Below are 25,223 nucleotides of genomic sequence, written 5' to 3'. Positions count from 1 at the left end.
TCGTAATACAATTAGGATAGCTCCTCATTCTCTCTCATTACTGAATAATATGTTCATTAATAGCTCTCCCCTTCCTTTACCATAACATTCCCCTGCTAAAAATAAACATAAACACCAAGACCCAGGATGACTGAGAGCTGAACTTGACCTCAGAGTGGCCAGCAGCAGCACTGTGGGCACGACCAAATCCAGCCTGGGGCCACCTCTCTGATCCTCTCATCGGGGAGCTCTCACCCATCAGGCCATGTAGAGACATCGGAGAATGAAAAGCTTCACACATATTTTATCTGGTGTCACCCTCACCACATCTTTGCAAGCCATGCATTATTACCAGGATTCCCCCATTCACAGATAAAGAGACTGAGGGTCAGAGAGGTCCCTTGATTTGCCCACCCAAGCCAGAACCGTGAGGAAATGTTAGAACCAGATGCAAACCCTGCTCTCCACCTTACAAATGTGGGTGACAGTGTGTGTGTCCTTTCCCACAAAATAGGTAATCATCTGCGTCCCCTCCTCCCCCTCCTCCTGCTTTCCTCCCTCCTCTCTCCTTCCAGCGTGGGCACTGAAGGCAAGGAAGGGGGTCCTTCCTTAGGATGATGACAGATTGACTGTGCATGTCTATGTGCTGGGAGCCGCTACCCAGGAGGGCTGTGCTTTCTCCCTCATGGGGCTGAAATTGTCTTTGTGAAAGAGCTGGGAGTCATATAAATAGCTCAGGTACATGCCATCAGCCACCTTCAAGCTCTGATGTTACCTTCTCTTCCCCTGAGATGATTCAGGGACTCGGGGAACAAAAGGCCTCAACTTGCAGGAGCTTCTGTCCCATGACAGTGAGGACGCCATGTCCAGAAACCATCTTCATCCTGCTCCTGGGCTCTCCCTCACTCGCCCCGTGGAACCATCCTGGTCCATTATTCCCACTTCATAGAGGAGAAGCTTGCAGGGCACAGCAAGGCCTGCCCTCCAGTTAACAGATGGGGAAACTGAGGTCCACAGAAACTGCATCAGCAAACGTGATGGTTAATTTTGGGTGTCAGCTTGGCCAGGCTATGGTGCCGATTGTCTTGGTCAAACACTAGACCAGATGTTGCCATGAAGGGATCATGTAGATGTGATTAACATCCACAACCAGTTGACCTTGGGTGAAGGAGCTTGCGCTCCATAATGCAAGTAGTTCAGCCAATTAGTTGAAGGCCTTAAGAGCAAAAACTGAGGTTTCCTGGAGAAAAGGGAATTTTGCCTCCAGACTGCAACATAAAAACTCTGCCTAGGACTTCCCTGGTGGTGCTGCGGTTAAGAATCCGTCTGCCAATGCGGGGAACACGGGTTCGAGCCCTGGTCCGGGAAGATACCACATGCCACGGAACAACTAAGCCCGTGTGCCACAACTACTGAAGCCTGCGGGCCTAGAGCCTGTGCTCCGCAACAAGAGAAGCCACTGCAATGAGAAGCTCGCCCACCGCAACGAAGAGTAGCCCCCGCTCGCCGCAACTAGAGAAAAAGCCCACGCGCAGCAACGAAGACCCAACACAGCCAAAAATTAATTAATTAATTAATTAATTAAAAAACAAAACAAAACCAAAAAACTCTGCCTTAGTGTCCAGCTTGCTGGATTTTTGGACTTGCCAGCCCCTACCATTGTGTGAGCTAATTTCTTAAAATAAAATTTAAAAAATTTAATACGTACAAGTATTTAAATATAGGTTTATATTTTTTAATATATTTAAATATATAAATAAATATAAATAGATATATATTTTTATACACATACACTAGTGGTTCTGTTTCTCTGGAAGACCCCGACTAATAGCAAATAAAGACAGACAGAGACTAAGAGGGTGGAGAGGACAAGAGCGTATATATGCATGAAGCATGTTCTATGTGCCAGAAGCTCTCACCCATATTATCTCGTTAAACCTTTACCCACCACCCATAAAGGCAGTTTTCACCATTCCCCAGACTCAGGGGGCCTACGTGACTTTCCTAGGGACCCTACCTGGGAATCAATCCCATGCCATCTGCCTTCATTATCCACACTCTCCATACACTATCCTATCAGCAGGAGGATGGTACCTAGGAGTCTGGGCGCATCATTCCTTTCCAGGATCCCAAGAGGAATTCTTCCTCAAATCATACTATGAAAAGTCATCAAGGTCAAACACCAAGTTGAACTTTTTTTTAGAAAAGATGGAAAACCCAACTCAAACTCTCTTAAACAATAAAGGGAACATCTTCTTTCACGTGTGGGAAGCCCAGAGGCAGACCTTCACACATGGGCTGAGAACGGGGGTGCCAACAGCATCATCAGAGTCTCCACCAAAGGGTCCCCATCGCTCCTCCAGATGGCAACTTTTCCCAGCTCTACACCGCGGCCCTGGAAGCCTCCAGCTTTCATCACCTGAACTGCTAGCAGCTGCTATGGTAAGAGAAATCCTCCCCTACGGTTCCAAGCCTTGGGATTGTGGCTCTTGGGACTGGCTTAGCTCTCTTCTCTCTTGCCTGAACTAATTGAGATGCAACCGAATAAGGTGGTCAAGAGCCATACTGACAAGGTTCAAACTCCTGCTCCATCACTTACCTGCTTGGGACCTTGGACAAAGCCTTAACCCCTCTATGCCTTCATTTTTCCATCTGTAAAACAGGGCCAATAATTGTACTTCCCTCAAAGACTCGTGGTGAGATTTAAATGGATGAACATACATTTATAAAACGCTTAAACCAGTGGCTAGCACATAGTACAAAGGATATGGAAGTGACTGTTAATTAAATTACTGGAGGGACTTCCCTGGTGGTCCAGTGGTTAGGACCCGGCGCTTTCACTGCAGAGGGCTGGGGTCCAATCCCTGGTCAGGGAACTAAGATCCCACAAGCTACATGGCACAGCCAAAAAATAATAATAATAATTAAATTACTGGAGCTGGGGGTTGAAATGTGCTAACTTGACAGGCCTGGGGTGCCTACCCTTATTTGGAAACTGGATCTGCCCCAGCTGAATGGCAAGGATTAAAAGAGGCAGAGGACGATTCTCCGAAAGGAAATGGATGTGCTGTTAGCAAAAGAGAAAAGAATGGAGAGCACAAAGGCCAAGACAGCTGCTCCCTGGTAGAGTGGCCCCAGCGAAATGTCACAGTACCTGATTAGTTTCTTTCCTGTTGCATACAAACCTGAGGTCGAAACCGCCTTAAATTGGAAAGATAAAAAATATCCTAATTATGTGCAAGAATAAAACGGAGCAGGTATTCTGTCCTACTGTTACAGCTTTCTTTGTGTTTCTACCCACCGAAAATGAAACCAGTGAAATCAACCATTTAAAATCTACCTTTGACTCAGTCGCTCATTCAACAGACATTTAATGAGCCCACCAGATGGGTTTCCCTGAAACTAACGAGGGTTAGGCATCAGGGGCCCTCTCTTACATGGGTCCCTTCCAAGGCCTTCTACCTAATTTGATATTTGTAATTGTAGATTCTGTTACCTAAAGAAGGCTCCTCAATTGTATAAGCTTCAGGCTACACAAAACCTGGATTTGTCCTGCATGAGCTCCTATTAAGCGGCAGGTACTACAGGTACAGAGATGAATAAATGATGATCTGCCTTCAAGGAGCGCCCTCTACTGACAGGGACTGAGAATGAGCCTGAGGATCATTTCCCAGAGGAAATATTTGCTCTCTATTCATTCATCCAACGAACCAATACGTTTTGAGCATTCCAGGATGAGAAGGCAGGAAAAGACTCTGCTGTCAAGGAGCATATAATCAATCAATCAATCAATACCAAAAAAATGAGTAAAAAGAATAGGATGAGGCAGTGAAGAATGACTGGAGGAGTTCTTTGGGTCATTGGTCAGGAAAGGCTTCTTTGAGGAGAGAAGCTGGTATGTAAATATGGAGACTGCAGCTGTGCAAAGAAGGGGGCACAGTTCCAAACAGAAGGAACAGCAAATGCCAAGGCCCTAAGGAAGGGGTAACCTTAGTGACTGAGGGGACAGAGAAAAGGCCAGGATGGCCAGCACGAAGTAAGTCAATGGGAGAGACTAACAAGATGAGGTCAAAGAGGTAGGAAGGGCCTAGATTACGTAGGACTTTGCTGCCAGGTGAGAGGGTTGTATGTTGGAAGTGGAAGCCATCAGCGTTTTAGGCAAGGGAGAGACATGATATCACTAACATTATAAACAGAGCTCTGGCTGCCGTGGACAGACCAGATTGTTGAGTGAGAGCAAACAGCAGTCCAGTGGCTTCTATCCTAACCGTTGGCAAACATCCTCAAAATTTTACAACCTACCGTTGTAGGTTGTGGGGAAACAGACTTTTCAGGTGTTATTGGTGGGAATGCAAAAGGGCACAACTCCAGCGGAGGGGGGTTTTGCAATATCTAACAAAATTACATATGCATTTAACCATCGACGCATAACCCCACTCCTTAAAAATCTATCCCAAAAATACACTGGCAAAAAGACAAAAAAAGAAGTGTGCATGCGGCTATTCACTGCAGCATCATTTGTGACGGCAGACTGGGAATCACGTATATTGGGGCATTGGCACGAGCTGGTTGAATTAATATTAAACATTGACACAACACCATCCACTGCTCTAGCTGCTAAAGGAAGGTAGAATGTCTTACGTTCTGCTCCAGAGTGGTCCTCACGATGTATTATCAAATGAAAAAAATCAAGGTAGAGAAAAATGTGTATATTATGCTGCCATTTACCTAAGAAAGAGGTGGAATATGAACACATGTTTTTTAACGGGAAAATAAATCAAAAACAAGAATAGCTACCTACCAGGGGAGGGAGGAAACAGTTAAAAAGGGGAGAGAGAGAGAAACTAGATTTCAATGAATAAATTGTGTAAATTTGACTTTATAATATTATAAATATTTTGTATACTAAATTTTTAAATTAAAAAAAATAATTTAAAATTAATTCTTTTAATTCCTAAAAATTGAAAGAAAGCAAAATGAAACAAATGAGCTTCCCTGTATATTGAGTTAGTGGCATAACCACGTGGAAAGAAACTATTCAAGTGACTTTTAAAACGTAGTGATTTTAAAACATCCCTAGTAAGATATACATTAAGGCAAAAAAAAAAAAAAATAAACCCTCAAACTGTTTTCATTAATCAAATCACCAATGGCAGTGTTGCTATCGTTTTCCTAAGATTATTCTTTGTGTGTTATGGAATAAAGCAAATGAGTAATTATGTTGGTTTCTTTGGGAGTCAGGAATTTGGATATGGAAGAAAGAAGACACTGGTATAAGATTGAAGAAGTTAAGTAAAAGCCTGCTGGTCCTGAGTTTGGATTTGAAGTCTCAGTATAAACTCAAGATGTATTTTATTTAAAAAACAAAACAAAACAACAAGGCACCTCTAGCTCCCAGACTGTGGTCTTTAAGTACCCTTCCCCACCAAGAGAAGCCAGGGATCAACGCACAAATGGCTGATTCCATGTCGGGAGCAGAGAATAGCAAAGAATAGAGGCAGAGAAGTAGAAAAGGAAATTATAAAGTAGCTGCCAGTGAATATGTGGAAGACCAGGAAAGTGAACACCAAAGCCAAGAGAAAGAAGTGTTCTAAGAAGATGGGAGTGCTGAATGCTCGTGGGATGAAAAGTAAAATGCCAGCACTGCTGACCATTGAATTTGGCAATCTGGAGGCTACCAGTGGCCTTGACAAGTGTGGTCTCAGTGGAACAGCAGAAGCCTGATTGGAGAGGAGAGAATCCAAAGTATAATGATCAAGAATACCAGGAAAAGTATAAGATTGTTTCAGAAACGTCTGATGAAATAAAAAATAACCCAGCCAAAGGAAACAGATCCAAATCCTGCCATCTGCATACTCACCTCTAATAGGAACCTGGCATTTAGAAAAGGTAAGTGAAAACGACAAGTACTTTTCCTTATGCTTTTCATCAAAACGAAGGCGTCATTTCCGCACACGGAGATATTTAAGCAGGGGAGCATTATCCCGGCCCCCCTGACCCAGGTGAGGCAGTGAGCACTCCATCTATGAAGGTGATTAAGAAAGGAAGCCTATCCTTCAGGGATGCTAGAAAGGTGACCCAGCTTTGGGTTTTGAAATAGGGCTTTACATGCCATGGGCTCCCCAGAGCGGGAAAGTGATGTGGCCTAGCAAACAACAGGGGCTTAATAAATGTTCCGGGCTGATCTGTGGGTCTTCCCAAGTGCCTCCCATCTCCTCCAGCTCCAAGATCTTGTAAGTCCATGGTGTCTGTTTTGGATAAAAGAACTCCCTATTTGGATTCCCATGCATGGAGCGTTTCTCCAGGTATTTCTCTCCACTGGCTTCTCCTCCACTCTATCTACCAGAGGGTCTCCTGCACATTCTGCTGCCAGGATTAGCCACTGAAAAACAAGCAAATAGGGCCCTTTTATTGACACTAGCAGCTGCACACTGCAGCCCAGGGCCTGTGTGCAGAGTACAGTCATGTGGGTTGTGAAGCAAGCCCAGAGCACATCTGTGCTTCCTTCTCTTATTTACTCACAGAGACGGAAAGGGAAAATGACCAGTTCTCAGTGGGACCTCCAAATTAGCCAGGATTCTCCAGAGAAACAGAACTAATAGGATATATATAAAAATAGGGAAAGGTTCACTATGAGGGATTGGCTCAATTATGGAAACCGAGAAGCCCTGTGATCTGCTGTCTGCAAGCGGGAGGCCCAGGAAAGCCGGTGGTGTGGTTCCAGCCCAAACCCACAGACCTGAGAACCAGGGGGGTCCGTGGAGTAAATCCTGATCTGAGTCTGAAGGCCTCGGTTAATGGGCGTGAGGGATCTCAGTAGGGCAGTAGCAATAGTTGCACAACTCTGTGAATTTACTAAAAAATTGTTGAATTGTACACTTGAAATGGATGAAATATGCAATACGTAAAATATGTCTCAATTAAGTTTTTTTTTTTTGGTCACACCATGCAACATTCAGGATCTTAGTTCCCTGACCAGGGATTGAACCCTGGGCCACACAGAGATAGCACTGAGTCCTAACCACTGAACCACCAGGGAATTCCCAAGTTATTTTTTTTAAGTGTTGGCACCAAGGGCCCCAGTGGATAAGCTGGAGGAAATTCAGAAGAATAGAAAAGAGATGCCCCTGGCAGAGGGAACGACACCAATCAGCTCAGTGGCAGCCCCATATGTGGAAGCCTGGTGAGCACACAACAGCACCCTGGTGTCCCACTAAATGTTTAAAAAGGATCTGGGGCAAGATAACATCCTGTTTTATTATGTTGGTGGGAGAAGGCAAGTGGAGAGGGATGGGTCACCATGAGGACCAAGATACCATTTGTACCAGGTTTAGAGTAACCCAGATTTACACTTGTTTTGCTTGAAAACTCTGGGGGGAAAAAAAAAAAAGTCCAGGATGTCGTGACCATTTCTCTGAGATTGATTAGCGGTGACTGGCTGGAGCTTTGTGTTGAAATTGATTAGTGATGTCTTCTATGGGTACAGGGGTAGGAGCATCAGTATGTGTGCTATTTATTTGCCAACCCTGCTTAGACAATCAGAATCATTGCCCTGGTACAAGAGAGAGGTGGCATAAGCATGAGACACCTGGTGGGCAGGGAGAGCAGGATCATCCTGTCCTGGATCCAACAGAGCAGGAAACCTGTGATACTGTACAAAGGGAGCTTCCATGGTCTATTAATGCCTCTGAAGCCTAGAAGAGGATCTTTTTCCCTTAGAGCTTTGTTCACACAAAGGAAGTGCTTTAAAAAAAAGTGACTCACTAAAACCAGAAACTCTAAGGAGCTCTATTGACACATTTAAATTGCCAAATTGTCATTTCCATAGAAGCAAGGAAAACTACAAAGCAATAAGTCTAGCCCCATCTCCCCAGCCCATTAGTGCAGTTGGGAAGATTTTCCCAACTCTTTATTTTGAAAATTTGTCATCCTATAGAAAATTTAAAATAATATGATAATGGACACCTAGGTTCATCTAGATTTACCAATCATTAACACTTTGCCACATTTGCTTATCTGTCTGGTTTTTTTTTTCTGAACTATTTGAAAACAATAGCATTTCATCCCTGAATACTTCAGCATATATTTCCTAACAACAAGTACATTCTCCAACATAATCCATTGTGTAATAACACCATTAGCACACCCAAGAGATTTAACAGTCATACAATAATGCTACTTTATATGTGGCCCATATTAACATCTTCCCAACACTCCGGTGATATCTTTTTAGTGATATCTCAGTGATATCACTTTTCTTTGTTTAATCCAGAATCCAATCAAGGGTTGTGTATTTCACTTTGATGTCATATCTCTTTAGTCTTTTTTAACCTAGAACAGCCCCACTGCCTTGTTTTAACTTTCATGTCACTGACACTTTTTCAGAGTCCAGGCTAGTCATCTTGTAGAAGGACCCCATCTTTTTGAAAGGGACACAGCCCTTCAGAAAGGCTTTAACATTTCCATTTCTCTGTAATATAAAAGACTCCTCCCCAACTTCTGCCCGTGATTATGAGATTTCAGTAAGCACCCTATGCATGACTGAGTTCATTCTGATTCTTCAGTTAAGGATGGATTCGAGGCACCTATCTATCTCTTCTCTACGCTCTCCCCTCATTCAACGTGGTTGCCAACCACAAGGCAAGTTCCATTCAAAGTCAAGTCAAGGTCATCTGGCTGTCCACCGCCTACCCAAAGAGGAGAGAAAATTCACTTAGGTTTGGGGCCGTTGATACTGTTTTGATGCCTTTCTAAAATAACCTTCTTGCTTCTTTATTAATTCCAGTGGATGTTTCGTAACAGGTGACAGCTTTGCCCTTTAACTGTTGAGAGATTTTAATTTTGCACTGCTGTTTGCTGTTCAAAATGATTTACCTTAGTTCATAAACACTTGTATCACAGGGATTTCCTGTATGGCTAGAAAAGTAAACTCATGAGCTGTGTGATTCAAGTGCACACACACACACACACAAACACACACACCCCACCTCTTATTAGCACAGTGTCTCCTAACATCAGAAGGTTCATACCCTCTTCACAATGTTAGGCAATATCTGTAATTACTTACTTAATATTTTTCTTTAAACCAATTGCTTTTCTTACCTCAATAAATAACTTTTCCAACAAGACTTTTTATCATTATTACAGTGTAATAATTACCATAATCAGCCATAAAAATAAATACAATGAAAATCTAGGTATTGGGGCCCACAGAAGGCTCTGCACCTGAGGACTGTTCTGTCTTGTTTAAGTGGAAGATCAGTAAAAGTTAAAGACAGATGATGCCAAACTGAGACTTTTGGCTTCAAATAATCAGAGGAATAAGAGGAGATTGAAAGAGGATTGATTTTCCACTACAGGGTTTGAAGTTATGTAATGTTAAGTCTGGAGACCATTTACAATGATCTCTCATGCCCAAAGAATGGCACACACTCTTCATAGCAGAATTATTTACAGTAGCCAAGACATGGAAGCAACCTAAGTGTCGATAGACATTATATACATATAATGGAATACTACTCAGCCATAAAAAAGAATGAAATAATGCCATTTGCAGCAACATGGATGGACCTGGAGATTATCATGCTAAGTGAAGTAAGTCAGACAGAGAAAGACAAATACCATATGATATCACTTATATGTGGAATCTAAAATATGACACAGGGAATTGCCCGGCAGTCCAGTGGTTAGGACTCCACACTTTCATTGCCAAGGGCGCGGGTTCGATCCCTGGTTGGGGAACTAAGATCCCACAAGCTGTGGGGTGTGGCCAAAAAAAAAAAAATATGACACAAATGAACTTATCTACGAAATAGACTCACATACATAGAGAACAGACTTGTGGTTGCCAAGGCAGAGGGGAGTGAGGGAAGGATGGATTGGGAGTTTGGGATTAGCAGATGCAAACTATTACATATAGGATGGGTAAACAACAAGGTCCTACCGAATAGCACAAGGAGCTATATTCAATATCCTGTGATAAACCATAATGGAAAAGAGTGTGAAAAACAATGTATATATATGTATAACTGAGTCACTTTCCTATACAGCAGAAATTAACACAACATTGTCAATCAACTATACTTGAATAAAATAAACTAAAAACAAAAAGAAAGGAAAAGTATACCATCCAAGTCAGGTATTTTATTAGTTTCCTGTGGCTGCTGTAATAAACTACCAGAAACTGGGCAGCTTAATACGACAAAAATGTATTCTTTCACAGTTCAGGAGGCCAGAAGCCCAAAATCAAGGCGCTGTCAGGGCTGGTCCCCTCTGAGGGCTGTAAGGAGGAAACTGCTCCATGCCTATCTCTCCGCATCTGGGGTCTGCTGCAATTTTTGGCGGTCCTTGGCTTGAGTGTGTAGATGTATCACTCCAGTGTCTTCCTCCATCATCACATGGTGTTCTCTGCTGCATCTTCTCCTCTTTCAAATCCACCAGTTGGATTTGGGGCCAACCAGATCATCCAGGATGATCTCATCTTGAATTCCTTAATTCAATTGCACCTGCAAAGACCCTTTTTCCAAATAAGGTCCAGCTCAGTGGTTCTGGGTGGACATATCTTTGGGGGGCTGCCATTCAGCACACAGCAGGTTTCCAACACCATTACCCCAGGTAGGAACAACTTTCATCACACACGAGGTATAAGAGCCGACATTTACAAAGTGTCTTCCATGTGCAGACACTGTGCAAAATGATTTCCACCCGTTAGCTCATTTATCCCCCTCGTAATTTGTTCCACTTCAGCACAGGAAAGTGTGGCCATCATTTCCCCAGCCCCTAAGTGCCCGCAGAACAACGACATGTGAATTAATAAGTGGCGCCATCCAAAAGGGGAAGTGAGCACCGCCCCCCCTCCTCCGCGATCCATTCGCCTTTGATGATCCATAATTTGATCACCTTAAAGGAGGTAAGTGGGCTTCCCTGGTGGCGCAGTGGTTGAGAGTCTGCCTGCCAATGCAGGGAACACGGGTTCGAGCCCTGGTCTGGGAAGATCCCACATGCCGCGGAGCAACTAAGCCCGTGAGCCACAACTACTGAGCCTGCGCGTCTGGAGCCTGTGCTCCGCAACAAGAGAGGCCGTGACGGTGAGAGGCCCGCGCACCGCGATGAAGAGTGGCCCCCGCTCACTGCAACTGGAGAAAGCCCTCGCACAGAAACGAAGACCCAACACAGCCAAAAATAAATAAATAAATAAATAAATTTATTTTAAAAAAAAATGAAAAAAGGAGGTAAGTAACAGCCCTGCTTCAAAAGAGGCATCCATCTTATGTTCTCCACGGCTTTCATTCTGCTGGGGACAAGGTTTCACAATGGAACCGGGGTTTGTTTCTTTAAAGCTCTTTTAATGACGCTAGGTGTGGAGTTTGCCCAAGGTGGGGGAGGGGCGGGAATAAACTAATTTTTTTTTTTAATTCCAAGTTTGGGGATTTTCAACAACACTTGGTGCCACGTGGAAGTAATAGTAGTAAAGTAATAATAAGAGCAATAATAAAGGCTAACGTTTCTTTATGGAGTACTCTTATAAGCACGATACACGCTCACTCATTTCAACCCCACAACAACCCTGTATGGTCGATACTAAAATTACTCCCCATTTTACAGACGAGGAAGCTGAGGCTCAGTGAGAATAAGTAACTCCCTAGAGGTATAGAGCTAGTAAAGAGCAGAGCTGGGGTTTAAACCCAGGAAGTCTGGCTGCAGGAACTTGTCTGCACCACCATGCTGTTCTACAGCAGGGTACCAGGACAGTTCTGAGTCACTGAGCAAGGAAGAAACCAGCAAGACTCAAAATTATTCTTAAAGCCCGTACGTAATCTATAAAGCAGTGATTTTGTGAATACAACCATAAAAAGGCATTTTTGAAGTTTGAGCTAAACCGTGATTTTGCGCCCCACCCCCTGTCCCTGGGGACATTTGGCAATGTCTGGAGGAAAGTTTCGGTTGTCACTAGATGCCACGGGCATCTAGTGGGAAGAGACCAAGGATGCTGCTAAACACCCTACAGTACACAGGATGGCCCCACAGCAAAGAACGAATGCCCAAGGCAGCAGCTGGGCCAAGACTGAGAAACCCTGCGCTAGACTACAGGAAAGAACAAAAAGAGAGCCTGCGTGCCCAGGTCTGGGCTAGGTGACCATCAGACCACCACAGCCTTGGTGTGGAGGGTGCTGACAGCTCCCCCTGGCCTGCAGCCTCTGCTCTGTCTCCCGTGGCAGAGACAGCTGGTGGCCCCCAACAGCCATCATCCCTTCCTGCACAAGGAAAAGTCAGAAGTTTTACCTGGACCCATGGCCACACGGAATGAAGGCTGCATTTCCCCACTTTCCTTGCCATTAGAAGTAGCCAAGGGGCTACACTTCGGCCGAGGGGACAGAAATGGCCATATGTCACAGCTTCCAGGACTGGAGACATCCACTTCCAGGAAGATGGAGCAGACATGCTTTTCCCTAGCCCTCCCAATGAGTGCAAGTGAAACCTTGGACATTATATAAAACAATTGTAAGAAGATTCTGGAAGGTGAGGAGAAGAAGGCAGACCAGCTACAGACCTCAGGACCCAAGGAAGAACACGGTGGTAGTTCCCTTGGTTTTCTTTTTACCTCATCCCAGAGTTGAAACCAAAGAAGGCAACACCTTGGAAAAACCCACGAGCACAGTCCGGAAAAAAAAAAAAAAAAAAAAAAAAGCTCCAACAAATGCCTGCTCTCTCTAGCCAAAGCTCCTAGAGGCCTCTCCCTGGTCCTTGTGTTTGAGCCCCCATCTCAGAGCCAGCCCATCAAATCCTTCTCACACTTGGAATCCCTCTAACTTCATCTTCTGCTACATGGAGCTACAGAAGACACAGCCCGTGCTCCACGGGGGCAAACAACCCAGAAGGGAAGGCAGGCAGGTCGGGGAACATTATAATTAGGGGAGACGGTGGGCTGCAGTCCAGGGGGGACATGCACACACAGCCCAGGGGGTGAAGAGGTCAGGCAGCCTCCCTGCACACCTGGTACCTGATCTGAGGCTGCACAACCTAGGAGAGCTGGGCAGACACTGGTCTCAGCTCGCAGGTAAGAAAATCCAGGCAGAGAGAACAGTGCGTGCAAAGACCCAGAGCTGAGAGAGAAGCTAGTGAGTGAACCAGATTCTGCCCAGGAACTAACAACATTCCTTGGGAGCAGCTCTTGAGGACACAAAATAGCAAATACCCACGGGGACCTTAGCAGGCATCAGGCACAGTCCTGGGCACCTCGAGTGTCTCACCTGGTTTAATCCTTGCAGGAACCCCATGAGCTCCGTACTATTATGAACCGCTTTTTCCAACTCGTCCCCGCAGCCTCCCGCAGACAGACCATTTTGGGTGAGCTGCCAAAGTTCCCACTATGTGGTCACCACAAAGATAAATATTGAAATTTCCGGTCCTCAAGATTTTCCTTCCCAACGCACATTTCTGGTGCCACCGAAAATATTTTGACATCTGCTGGTAGCCAGTTCTAACAAGTACCTTTTATTCTTCCTTGTGCTCTACAGAATGTGAAAATTAAGCCGAAGGAGCCGACCTTGCTAGTTTGACTGGGAAGGGCGATGGGGCAGAGTGGTTAGAGCACAGCCTCTGGACCAGACTGCGGCCAGAGTGCTAATCCCAGCTCTTCTGTGTGACCTTGGACAAGTAAATTTGCCTCTCTGGGCCTGGGTTTCCCCACCTGGTATAATGGGGGCGATAATTGTGTTGTGAGAATGAAATGACTTGATGTAATACAGCAGAGCTTGGCAAACTTCTTCTGTAAAGGCCAGATAACTATTTTCAGTTTTGCAGGCCGTAGGGTCTCTATCACAGCTAATCAATTCTGGCCACTATAGTGTAAGAACACCCAAAGATAATATGTAAATGCGGGGTGTGTCTATGTTCCAATTAAACCTTATTTACAAAAATAGGCCAGGGGCCAGGATTTGGGTTATGGGCCTGCAGTTTGCTCACAACAGGCCTGGCTTCACATCCCAACTGTGTCTCTTACTAGCTGTATGACCTGATGCAAGTTACTTAACCTCTCTGATCCTCAACTTTCTCATCTGTAAACTAGAATGAATAGTAGAACCTTCCGCCTAGGGCTAAAGGGAAGCTTAGCAAAATACTGTTTGCAAATCAATTAGCACAGAGACTATAGGGCACACGGGAAAGACTCCGCAAACATCAGCAGCTGTTATTACTAATAAAAACTGCTGCCTCTTTTCTAAAATCTTTGGGTAGGGACTTCCCTGGTGGTCCAGTGGTTAAGAATCCACCTTCCAATGCAGGGTATGTGGGCTCGATCCCTGGTCGGGGAACTAAGATCCCACATGCCCCGGGGCAACTAAGCCCGTGCGCCACAGCTACTGAGCCCACGCACCACAACTAGAGAGAAGCCCACGCACCGCAATGACAGATCCCACGTGCCGCAAGTAAGACCCGAGGTAGCCAAATAAATAAATAGATATTTAATAAATAAATAAATAATTTTTAAAAAATAATCAAATCAAATCAAATCAAATGACTCTTTGGGCAGTGGCAGCCCTCTCAGCCCCAGCCCACCCTCCAGCACCCGTTGGACTGCATTGTAATGACCTGCTTGTGTACCTGTTTGCTTCTCCACCACCCTCTAACTGTGAGCTCCTTGAGCCTAGGGTGGCATGGCCTGGTACACAGTAGGTGCTCAATAAACACTGCTAGAATGAATGACTACCTGGACCTCTTTCCTAAGCAAGGTGCCCTGTGTGCAAACTGGAGCTCAGTACCACTGGGGTACGCTGGGCAGACAGTGCAGAACACACCTCAGAGTTTCCCATCTAAGGGGTGAGCAATCTGGGGTATCTTCCACCAACTTCCAGGCCTTGTTAGCTGAGGGGTGCTTCCAAGGATGTGAACTCCCTGACGCTTTCAGCCTCCCCGACGCACAGGCAGATCACACTGTCAGCCCAAAGGGCCCTCGGGATAGAAACACGAGGAGATGGAGGCACGATGGAGATGCAGATAGATGCTGAGGGTTAGGTAGGGCATCGACATCTTCTGCCACACGCGCTGGAAGGACACAGTGGTCAACTGGTCTATCTCTTCAGAGTGCAGAAGAGTAAGTCCCATTTTGGACTGATCATTGATTCTGGCAGCAGCAGCTCTGATTTCATAACCATTTTTGCTCCATTTAAGATACCATTGCCTGTAAGATGCACATTTGGTATGATAGCTTTTCCAGACTTAAAAACAAACTACATTAAATGCACACAAAAGGTATTCTATTTTCAGATCTGTTAAAGGGTTTAAAAGAAAGCATCTCAAACTCTAGACAATACGGCTCTGTCCTGCTGTCCCCATAAGATCATTTGTACCCTTCTGACCCTCTGTCCCAGTTTGGGCTTGAAAAATAGAGTTATTTTGTTTGAAATCTGTTCTGGCTCTGAAGTTCTGTGGTTCTCTATTTCCTTGCAACATCTTTGTCATGGCAACACAATGCACATTTGTATTTCAAAAACTATCCCTGCCTACTCCACACCTTAAAACAAGAATCAAGATCCCACCTTATGTAAAAACAGGCAGCTTCAGCCCGTTGTGTCCAGGTACCCTCCTGCAGGCAACAGAAGGAGCCGCAGTTCCTCGTTCACTGCGTCAGTATCTTTCAAACACACATTTATTAATTAGATGCATTAGGGGCTGGCTAATTTTGTTACAAGGAGACGAAGAACATTTATTAATTGACTGCTGCTCCTAGACGCTGCACCACGGCTTCAGATGTACCATTTCATGCCAGCCTCACAACCCCTCACAAACAAAAGAAACTAAATCTCAGCAAGGTTATGTCACCGGTCCAAGGTCACAGAGCTGGCAAGGTGAGATAATGTTGGTAAAATTGCTTACCACCACACCCAACATCTCGTCAGGACTTACAGACAAAAGGCAGAGATGAACAGAGAAGGGAGAGGAAAGAGGAAGAGGGGAAGAGAAAGGAAAAAAGGGAGAAGAATTCCATCCCCAAAAGATCAACCCTCCCCCTGATGCTGGACCACCTGACCTTGCTAAGACACAACGGCATGCATACTCTGCTTTCTGACTCCCAAAGGCAAAGACTGAGTCACTCCAAGAAAAGAGGGAGAAACTTTCCTCTTCCTTTCCTTTATCCATTTCATCCCCTCTTAAATATTCTCCCGCCTACATCAGGGAGCCAGACTCCTTGGTTGTGAGATTTATTTTGTTATCTGCTCTCTGGTCCATTTAATTTAGCATGTCGTTTTTTATTAATATTTTCCTTTCTCCTTCACTCTGAAAAAAGTTTTAGAGAATAGTAAATCTGGCCTTTTTATAATCCGACATGAATCTCTGAGACTTTGTGTTCCCACTTTGGGATAATAAAATCAGTAACTATGCATTAAGCGCTGATGTCAGACAAGCACGGTCTGTAATGGCCAACTGAAGAAGCTCCAGGCTGCGCCAAGCCCTAGGATCTGTGCAACCCCCTGTAATAATTCCACCATTAAAGATTCATTCCTTTGGCTATTCAAAAGTCATCTCTAAAATCAGATGATCCGGGGAGAAGTGACAGACACCCAGTGGTTCTTAAATTTTTTATGTTTCAAGAATGTGGGGGGAGGAAGGAAGGCTATAGATCCTCTTCCTAGAAAAATGCAGACAGATGCAAAACCCTACATAACCCTTGGATCTCCAAGTGAGAATCCCCACTTAAATCAGTTATTTGCTTGAGAGGACGGGATTCTCTCACAGTGGCAAGAATTGAGGACCGGCAAGGAAAGATGCTGATAAGGAGAGCTAGAGAGGGGGGAGGGAGCCAGAGCTTCAGGGGCAAGGAGGAAAAAAGGATGGAAAAGGTGGGCTTAGTTTGCTGAAAGATAATCCTGGGGTGAGGAGGAAGAAGTTCCCAGAATCCCAAGACAGAGAAAGTTGTGAGGAGAGGGCTGTCGGGCAGGAGTTGTGACCTTCCATCAAGAGATGCAGTTGACCCTGACTGACCCTATAAGGTGGGAACAAAGAGAATAAATATCCTGACCTCACTCCCCACCCCTCCTAATGTTCTTGTTCCCATTTTACAGATGAGCAAGATGAGGCTCAGCGAGATGAAGTCACCCGTCCCAGGTCACACAGCTGGGAAATGGAAGAGCCAAGATTTGAACCCAGTTCTCCTCCTCCCCAGAGCCACAGCCTTGACCCTTGACTATCTCCCAGGCTGGCCAAAAGGGATCTGAGATGAATGTGTCCCCAGAAACCTGGATAGGTCTGGTTTATTGTGATCCACCCGTGGCCAGTTTGCAAAATTTAGCTAATAGTGCCTTAAAACACGGACATGAAAAAAAAAAAAAAAAAACACGGACATGTTGTGCTACCAGAGGAACTACAGGCGATTTAGATCTTGCAAATGAAATTTACCAACGGGGTAAAATGCATTGTGTTGGTGTTGTTATTGTCAATCATTAAACAGAGTCGGTCCCTGGCAAGTCTATGCCAGGAGCATCACAGAATCTACAGAGTCTTCACCAATTACCCCAGCCTCCCAGGATTGGAGGGAGGGAATAAAGCCCACCCAGGAGTCTCTCACTACCTGAGACTCAGTCCCAGCAAGGGACAAGAAGCTGACATTACTAGCAAGGGAAATATCTCTCTTCCCCTTCTCCTCTCCCCAAGCCTCCAAAATCCCTGCCTTCAGCCTCCAACTGGGCCCAAGGTTGTGGCCATTCCAAGATGGGGGCACAGGGCTGGCCTCATGCCCTCTGAGGTCAGTCAGTTGCAACAAGTCACCAACTTGTATCCATTTGGGATACCTCTCCCTCGGGGGCTGCCCTCCAGAACTAGGGGGCCTCCTTCATACCTTCCAATTAGAGGCATGTGGGCAAGGGGCCCCCTCCAGCCCTCTGGGAATATAGAAGGAGGATAGGCCTGTTCTCTTTCTGCAAAAAAAAAAATCTCATTTCGGAGGGAGGGCGAGAATGCTGGGAAGTATCTGAAATTCAACCCAAAGGGCCTTAGTGGTACTTGAGCGTGGGATAACGATGGTGCCTGGCACTTAGCAACTAACGCTCAATAAATATTTGCTGTTATTGTTATCATTGTTTGTTACTGCCAGTATTGCTGTTGTCATTATTATTACTATTACTATTATTATTACTGTTGGGATCACTGTGCTACCACACAGGACTGTTGAGATTAAATGATGTGATCAGTCTAAAGCACTTAGCACATAGTAGAAGCTCAGTAAATGACATCTGTGTTTACGATTATGACTTCTCCACTGAGACATTAATGAAACAACCAACGTTTGAAAAGTGTGTCCAAGGAACTGAAATGCATTTAAAAAGATACATTGCCAAAAAAAAAAAAAAAAAAAAAAGATACATTGCCAAAGTTTTCCCAGCCTAAAGGACTAGCCTAGCTCAGGCTAGAAAAAAAAATTAGGCATCGTAAATCTCTGCAAATGACTCAGCAACCTAGGTAACTAAAGCAGAGACACTTGTGGCTAAAATATCCATCAAATTTCTCCTCCCATTTTCCAAGGAGCAGCCACTTTCAAGCAGGCAGGTGGATGTAAAGATTCATTCATTCATTCAATGCAAGTCAAAACTACAATGCACCTCACACCAGTCAGAATGGCCATCATTAAGAAGTCTACAAATAACAAATGCTGGAGAGGGTGTGGAGAAAAAGGAACTCTCCTACACTGTTGATGGGAAGGTAAGCTGGTGGAGCCACTACAGAAAACAGTATGGAGGTTCCTCAGAAAACTAAAAATAGAGCTACCATATAATCTAGCAATCCCACTCCTGGGCATATATCCAGAGAAAACCATAATTCAAAAAGATACATGCACCCCTATGTTCATTGCAGCACTATTCACAATAGCCAAGACATGAAAACAACGTAAAAGTCCATTGACAGATGAATGGATAAAGAAGATGTGGTATGTATACAATGGAATACTACTCAGCCATAAAAAAGAACGAAATAATGCCATTTGCAGCAACATGGATGGGCCTAGAGATTATCATACTAAGTGAAGTAAGTCAGAAAGAGAAAGACAAATACCATATGATATCACTAACATGTGGAATATAAAATATGACACAAATGAACTTTTATGAAACAGAAACAGACTCACAGGGGCTTCCCTGGTGGTGCAGTGGTTAAGAATCCGCCTGCCAATGCAGGGGACACAGATTCGAGCCATAGTCCGGGAAAATCCCACATGTCACAGAGCAACTAAGCCCGTGCACCACAACTACTGAGCCTGCACTCTAGAGCCTGTGAGCCACAACTACTGAAGCCCGTGCACTCTAGAGCCCGTGCTCCGCAACAAGAGAAGCCACCGCAATGAGAAGCCCGCGCACCTCAACGAAGAGTAGCCCCCGCTCACCGCAACTAGAGAAAACCCGCGCACAACAACGAAGACCCAACGCAGCCAAAAATTAATTAATTAATTAATTAAATTTAAAAAAAAAGAAACAGACTCACAGACATAGAGCACAGACTTGTGGTTGCTAAGGGGGTGGATGGGAGAGGGATAGACTGGGAGTTTGGCATTAGCAGATGCAAACTATTAAATACAGAATGGATAAACAACAAGGTCCTACTATATAGCACAGGGAACTGTATTCAATATTCTGTGATAAACCACAATGGAAAAGAATATTTTAAAAAGAATATATATATAGATATCTAACTGAGTCACTTTGCTGTATGGCAGAAATCAACACAACATTGTAAATCAACTATATTTCAATAAAAAATAAAGATTCATTCATTCAATAAAGACTTATTTGACCTGGCTTGAAATCTGACCCAGTGCTTTGATTTACAAGCTGTGCCCTGCTAGAAAAGTTACACCGTCTCTTGGATCCTCGTTATCTTGTGAGTAAATTGAGTGTGATCCTTCCACCCTCGGGTGACGCTATATTTTCTGATTTTTGTATTCTTGGCGCTCTGGCACCCAGGGCCTCGCTGACCAGGACAGCCTGTCTTTCCGGGGTTAGCCAATTCCTCCAGATAGAAAATGACTTGCCTGAGAGAATGCCTTCCATGTGCAAACCCCCATCGGTTTCGTCGTGGCCTGGAATGACAACCCCCATGCCGTGCTGCACTGGTTTCCTGGGGCTGCAGTAATAAATAACCATTACTTTGTGGCTTAAAACAACAGAAATTCCTTCTCCCATAGTTCTGGAGACCAGAAGTCCAAAATCAAGGTGTTGGCAGGTTTGTTTCCTTCTGGAGGCTGTGGGGAGGACCCCGTCTGAGCCTCTCTCCCGGCTTCCGGTGGCTGCGGCCATCCCTGGCGTTGCCTGGCTTTGCTGACAATGCACTCCCAGTTCTGCCTCTGTCTCCACACCACCTTCTCCCCTGCGGGTCGCTGTGTCTGTGTCTCAGGTCCCCTCCTCTTCCTCTTACAAGGTCAGAGGTCATGGGATTTGGGGGCATCATCTTGACATCCTTAACTGATTACATCTGCAAAGACCCTTATTCCAGATAAGGCCACATTCTGGGATTCTGGGTGGACACAAATTGGTTGGGGGGAGGGGGGCAGTGACCTTAAAAGATGCCACATTTTCTCTTGATGTCAGAACTTTACACATACACGCTCTTCTTTCTGCCTTAACCCAGGACCTCCTGCCCCTTTCTCATCTCGGTAACCCTGTCTCCTCCGTGAGGTCTCAGGTGGACTTCTCCCCTAGGAGGGCTTCTCCTTCCTCTGGTCTGGGCTAGGCCTCCTGCGGCCCAGAGCCCCCTGCCCATCCCCTCCCCCATGTGCATTATATCTGGATGCTATCAGTTCCTACCGGTCTGCATTATCCACAGACTGTCAGTTCCTCAAGGGAAACAGCCTCATTCTAGGTCACACAGCTACAAGGTGGGAGGATGGGAACCACCCACAGCCTGACTCTAGATGCTATTAAAGATACCTAGGTCTGGTTGTCACATAATTGCGGCACTGTGCTCAGATCCTCACGTGCTTTCACATCTGCCTGATGGTCAGGAGTCTGGAGCCACCCGCCTCCTCCAACTCCTGACCGTCAGTTACAGGCTGTTGGACTATAGGCAAGTTATGTGACCTCTCTGGGCCTCAGTTTCTTCACTTATAAAATGGAGATAAGGGCCTTCCCTGGTGGCACATTGGTTAAGAATCCGCCTGCCAATGCAGGGGACATGGGTTCGAGCGCTGGTCCGGGAAGATCCCACATGCCGCAGAGCAACTAAGCCCGTGCATCACAACTACTGGGCCTGTGCTCTAGAGCCCGTGAGCCACAACTACTGAAGCCCGCATGCTGCAACTACTGAAGCCCGCACGCCTAGAGCCCGTGCTCCGCAACAAGAGAAGCCACCGCAGTGAGAAGCCCGTGCACCGCAACAAAGAGTAGCCCCTGCTCGCTCAACTAGAGAAAGCCCACACGCAGCAACAAAGACCCAACGCAGCCAAAAATAAATAAAATTTTAAAAAACAAATAAATAAAATAAAATGGAGATAAGAATAAGCCCAAAGTCCGTAGAAGGAAAAAAATAATGAAGATTAGAGTGGAAATAAGTGAAATAGAAAGTAAAAAGACTATAGAAAAGATTAATAAAACTAAGAGCTAGTTCTTTGAAAAGACACAAAATTGACAAACCTATGGCTAGACTCATGAAGGAAAAGAAAAAGAATGAGCTAGGGTGGTGTGGTTCATGCTGTTTCCTAAAGGTGGTCCCACACGGAAGCAGCCCAATGTCCAACAGCAGAGGAATGGATAAAAAGATGTGGTTCATATATACAATGGAATATTACTCAGCCATAAAAAAGAATGAAATAATGCCATTTGCAGCAACATGGATGCAACTAGAGATTATCATACTAAGTGAATAAGTCAGACAAAGACAAATATCATATGATACCATTTGTATGTGGAATCTTAAAAAAAAGATACAAATGAACCTATTTACAAAACAGAAACCGACTCACAGACTTAGAAAACCAACTTATGGTTACCTAAGGGGAAAGATGCAGGGGAGGGATAAATTAGGAGGTTGAGATTAACATATACACAGTACTATGCATAAAACAGATAATGAATGAGGACCTGCTGTATAGCACAGGGAATTCTACTCAATACTCTGTAATAACCTTATACGGGAAAAAGATCTGAAAAAGAATAGATATATGTATATGTATAACTGACTCACTTTGCTGTACACCTAAAACTAACATAACACTGTAAATCAAATATACTCCAATAGAGAAATAAATTTTAAAAGTAAATAAATAAATAAAGGCGGTCCCAACAATATTTCCCCTCCCACATGTTCCCCTGCAGTGAGAATCTCCACCAAGACGTGGAGTCTATTTCTCCACCGCCTTTAGTCTGGGTGGGGTCTGTGATGCTTTGACATATGATGGAAGTGACCCTGTGCCAGATACAGGCTTGGTCTTTACTTGGCCTCGCAGCAGGGAAGTCAGCGGCCATGGGAGACATGCAGCTACCTTGAGCCTTAACTGATGTGACTGAGGTTGTGGGCTGAGCTCAGGAGACGATCCTGGATCATCCAAGTGGACACCATCTATCACAGGAGCCCTTAAAAGCAGAGAACTTTCTCTGGCTGGAGGCAGAGAGATGTGGCAGCAGGAGAAGTCAGGGAGACTCGAGCATGAAAGGGACTCTGCGTGCCGTCGCTGGAGGGGCCGCATGGACGGCCCCTGGGAGCAAAGAGCAGACTCCCGTTGGAAACGAGGACCCCAGTCCTCCAGCCACATGTTACTGAATTCAGCCACCAAGCTGCATGAGCTTAAGGTGGATTCCCTCTCAGAGCCTCCAGAAAGGAACGCAGCCCCGCCTGTTCCTTGATTTTGGCCTTGTGAGGCTCTGAACAAAGGATTCATTGACACACACTGCACCTGAACTTCTGGCCTCCTGAACTGCAACATAATAAATGAGTATTTTTTAAGCAGCTAAATTTGTGGTCATCTGTTACAGCAGGAACAGAAAACTAATACACTCCCCATGCTCTGATGTGGTCACAGGGAGAGGTCCTGGAGGCTTAGAGCCGTGCAGAGATCAAGGCCAGGACCACCCCGGGGCCAGGCCTGGGACAGAAGAAGCCCCTTGGATGCCCAGCCCGGTCCAGCCTTCAGGTGACTCCAGCCCCAGCTGCAGCTGACCCACCACTACCCGAGACCCTCAGCCAGAACTGCCCAGCTGAGCCCCACCAACCCACAGGAGTGGGGGAGAAAATGATCAGTTGACGTTTTAAGCCACTAAGCTTTTAGAAATAAATAACCATAACAGTCTGTTATGAGGACACATTAGAGTTCAGGCCCTAAAGCATTTGGAACAGTAAGTATTCCATAAATGTCAGCAAATGCACTTTTACTAGGATCGTCTCCATTTGACAAATGAGGAAACTGGGACTCCGGAGATGATGGGCCGTGCAAAGTGGAGATGCAAGCTCTAGCTGTGCCTGACTCTGGCATCCTGCTCTTCTCTTCCCACAGCTCTAGGCTGGCTCCTGACGCCAGAAGCCAGCTGGAAATGAAGGTTAGCTGCATTTCTTCCATGGCAGCTGCTTCCAGGCTGCCAGGCCAGTGCAAGGCTATGCCCACATCTGGCACAGGCTTCTGCAGCCCGGGAACAGGCTGTGAGGAGTTCACGCCCCACCTCCCTCCCCCAAGACTCTGGCATCATTAGACTCTCATTTCCTCTCTCAGGTGGCCTCAGGAAAGGTCAGCCCTGCCTGCCCTTCCCCCCGGGCTGTGACCCAAGAACCAGGCCCAGGAGGCCCCTCCTGCTTTGGGGCCAGCATCATAGCCACGGCTGCCTGGCCGCTGGCGTTGGGCTCGGTGGGCTGCAGGACCCATTTCCGCGTGAGCCGGCAGCATCCAGCTCCCTGAACAGAATAGCCACGACCAGGTCCCATCAGCATCGCTCCCTCCAGCGGACGCTGAAAGGCCAGATGTGTAGCCCGCACGTGGTCCAGAGTCTGGCTGCCCCCGCCCAGCTGTGGGGCGGGAAGGCCCCCCTCTCTCTGTAAGAAGCAAAGGAAGAGATGTTCTTTCTCTGTTTTCTCTCTCCCTTTCCTTCACGTTCCTCCTCTGATCATTCTCTCCACCCTCATTTCTTCCCCTCTTTATTCTCTCTTATCCTTCTCTGTGGATTATGCTCTCCCTGCCTTTCTCTCTCCTTTAGGAACACACACAAACACACATACACACACACACACATACACACACACATACACACACATACACACACACACACACACAAACACACACATACATGCAGCCCAGGTTAGGGCACCAACCCCAGGCATCTGAGCTGCAGTGGAGACCCTCTGGCAGGCGGGCTCCTTGAGCTTGAACCCCGGGGAGGCTGCCATGGACCTCCAGAGGCATCAGCCTCTCCTCAACACACCCAGCCTCCTTCCTCCCTGAGGGCAGCCCCACCAAATGCCAGAGGAAAGGCTTTGGAGAGGTAGGTTTCCTCCCCTCCAGTCCCCACTGCCCATTCCTGCCCACCTCTGCCCTCCAGCTATTCCTGGGGCCTGGCTGATGGGGAGGACTTTTGAGCACTCAGAAGGCCGTGGCTCGGGTCTCACGACAGCCAACATTCCCTCCGCAGAGACTATGGACATGACCTTGGAGGTGAGGGGCCACAGAGCCAAGATGTCAAAACTCCCCTGGGCTCTGCCGGGTGACTCTTGAGATCCCCTCCCTCCCCCGCCTCTCTTTCAAGGTCTGGGGAACGGACCCAGGGCCTGGAATCCTGCACAGGACTGCGGATGAGGAACTTACGTGTCGAAAAATTACACAGCATACCTGTGGGTTTACAGTTAACAGTGAAGGGTGGGAATTTTCAGAGCACCATGCCCGCAGCCTCTCCTCCCTCCACTCAGCTTCAGAACTGAGCCTTCTCTCCCTTCTGTGTTTTGCTGGGAGCCCAGAGGTGAGGAATGAGCTGCTGGTCCCCTACAGCCATCTCTCAGGTGTGTCCTTGAAGTTCTGGCTTCTCTTAAGGGACCTGTGCTATCGCATGGCAAACGATGCCCTTGGGGAGACACCGTGGCCTAGGGAAAGTGGTAGAGAAAGATCCAGAAATCACCACCTTTATCTATCCATCCAAACATCTTGGGGGAAAGGGATCTAGGAAAACAGTGTCATATAGTTGCTTGGTCCCCTTCTGGCAGTCCTAATAGAAGACTCCTCAGGACACATCTGAATGTCCAGGAGAAGGGCCACCCCCTCCCAGATATGCAGCATCACAGGAAGGCAG

This window comes from Balaenoptera musculus, chromosome 15 (genome assembly GCF_009873245.2).
Source record: "Balaenoptera musculus isolate JJ_BM4_2016_0621 chromosome 15, mBalMus1.pri.v3, whole genome shotgun sequence".
Lineage (NCBI taxonomy): Eukaryota > Metazoa > Chordata > Mammalia > Artiodactyla > Balaenopteridae > Balaenoptera > Balaenoptera musculus.
The sequence above is the reverse complement of the archived record's forward strand: the minus strand, read 5'-3'. Positions refer to the sequence as shown.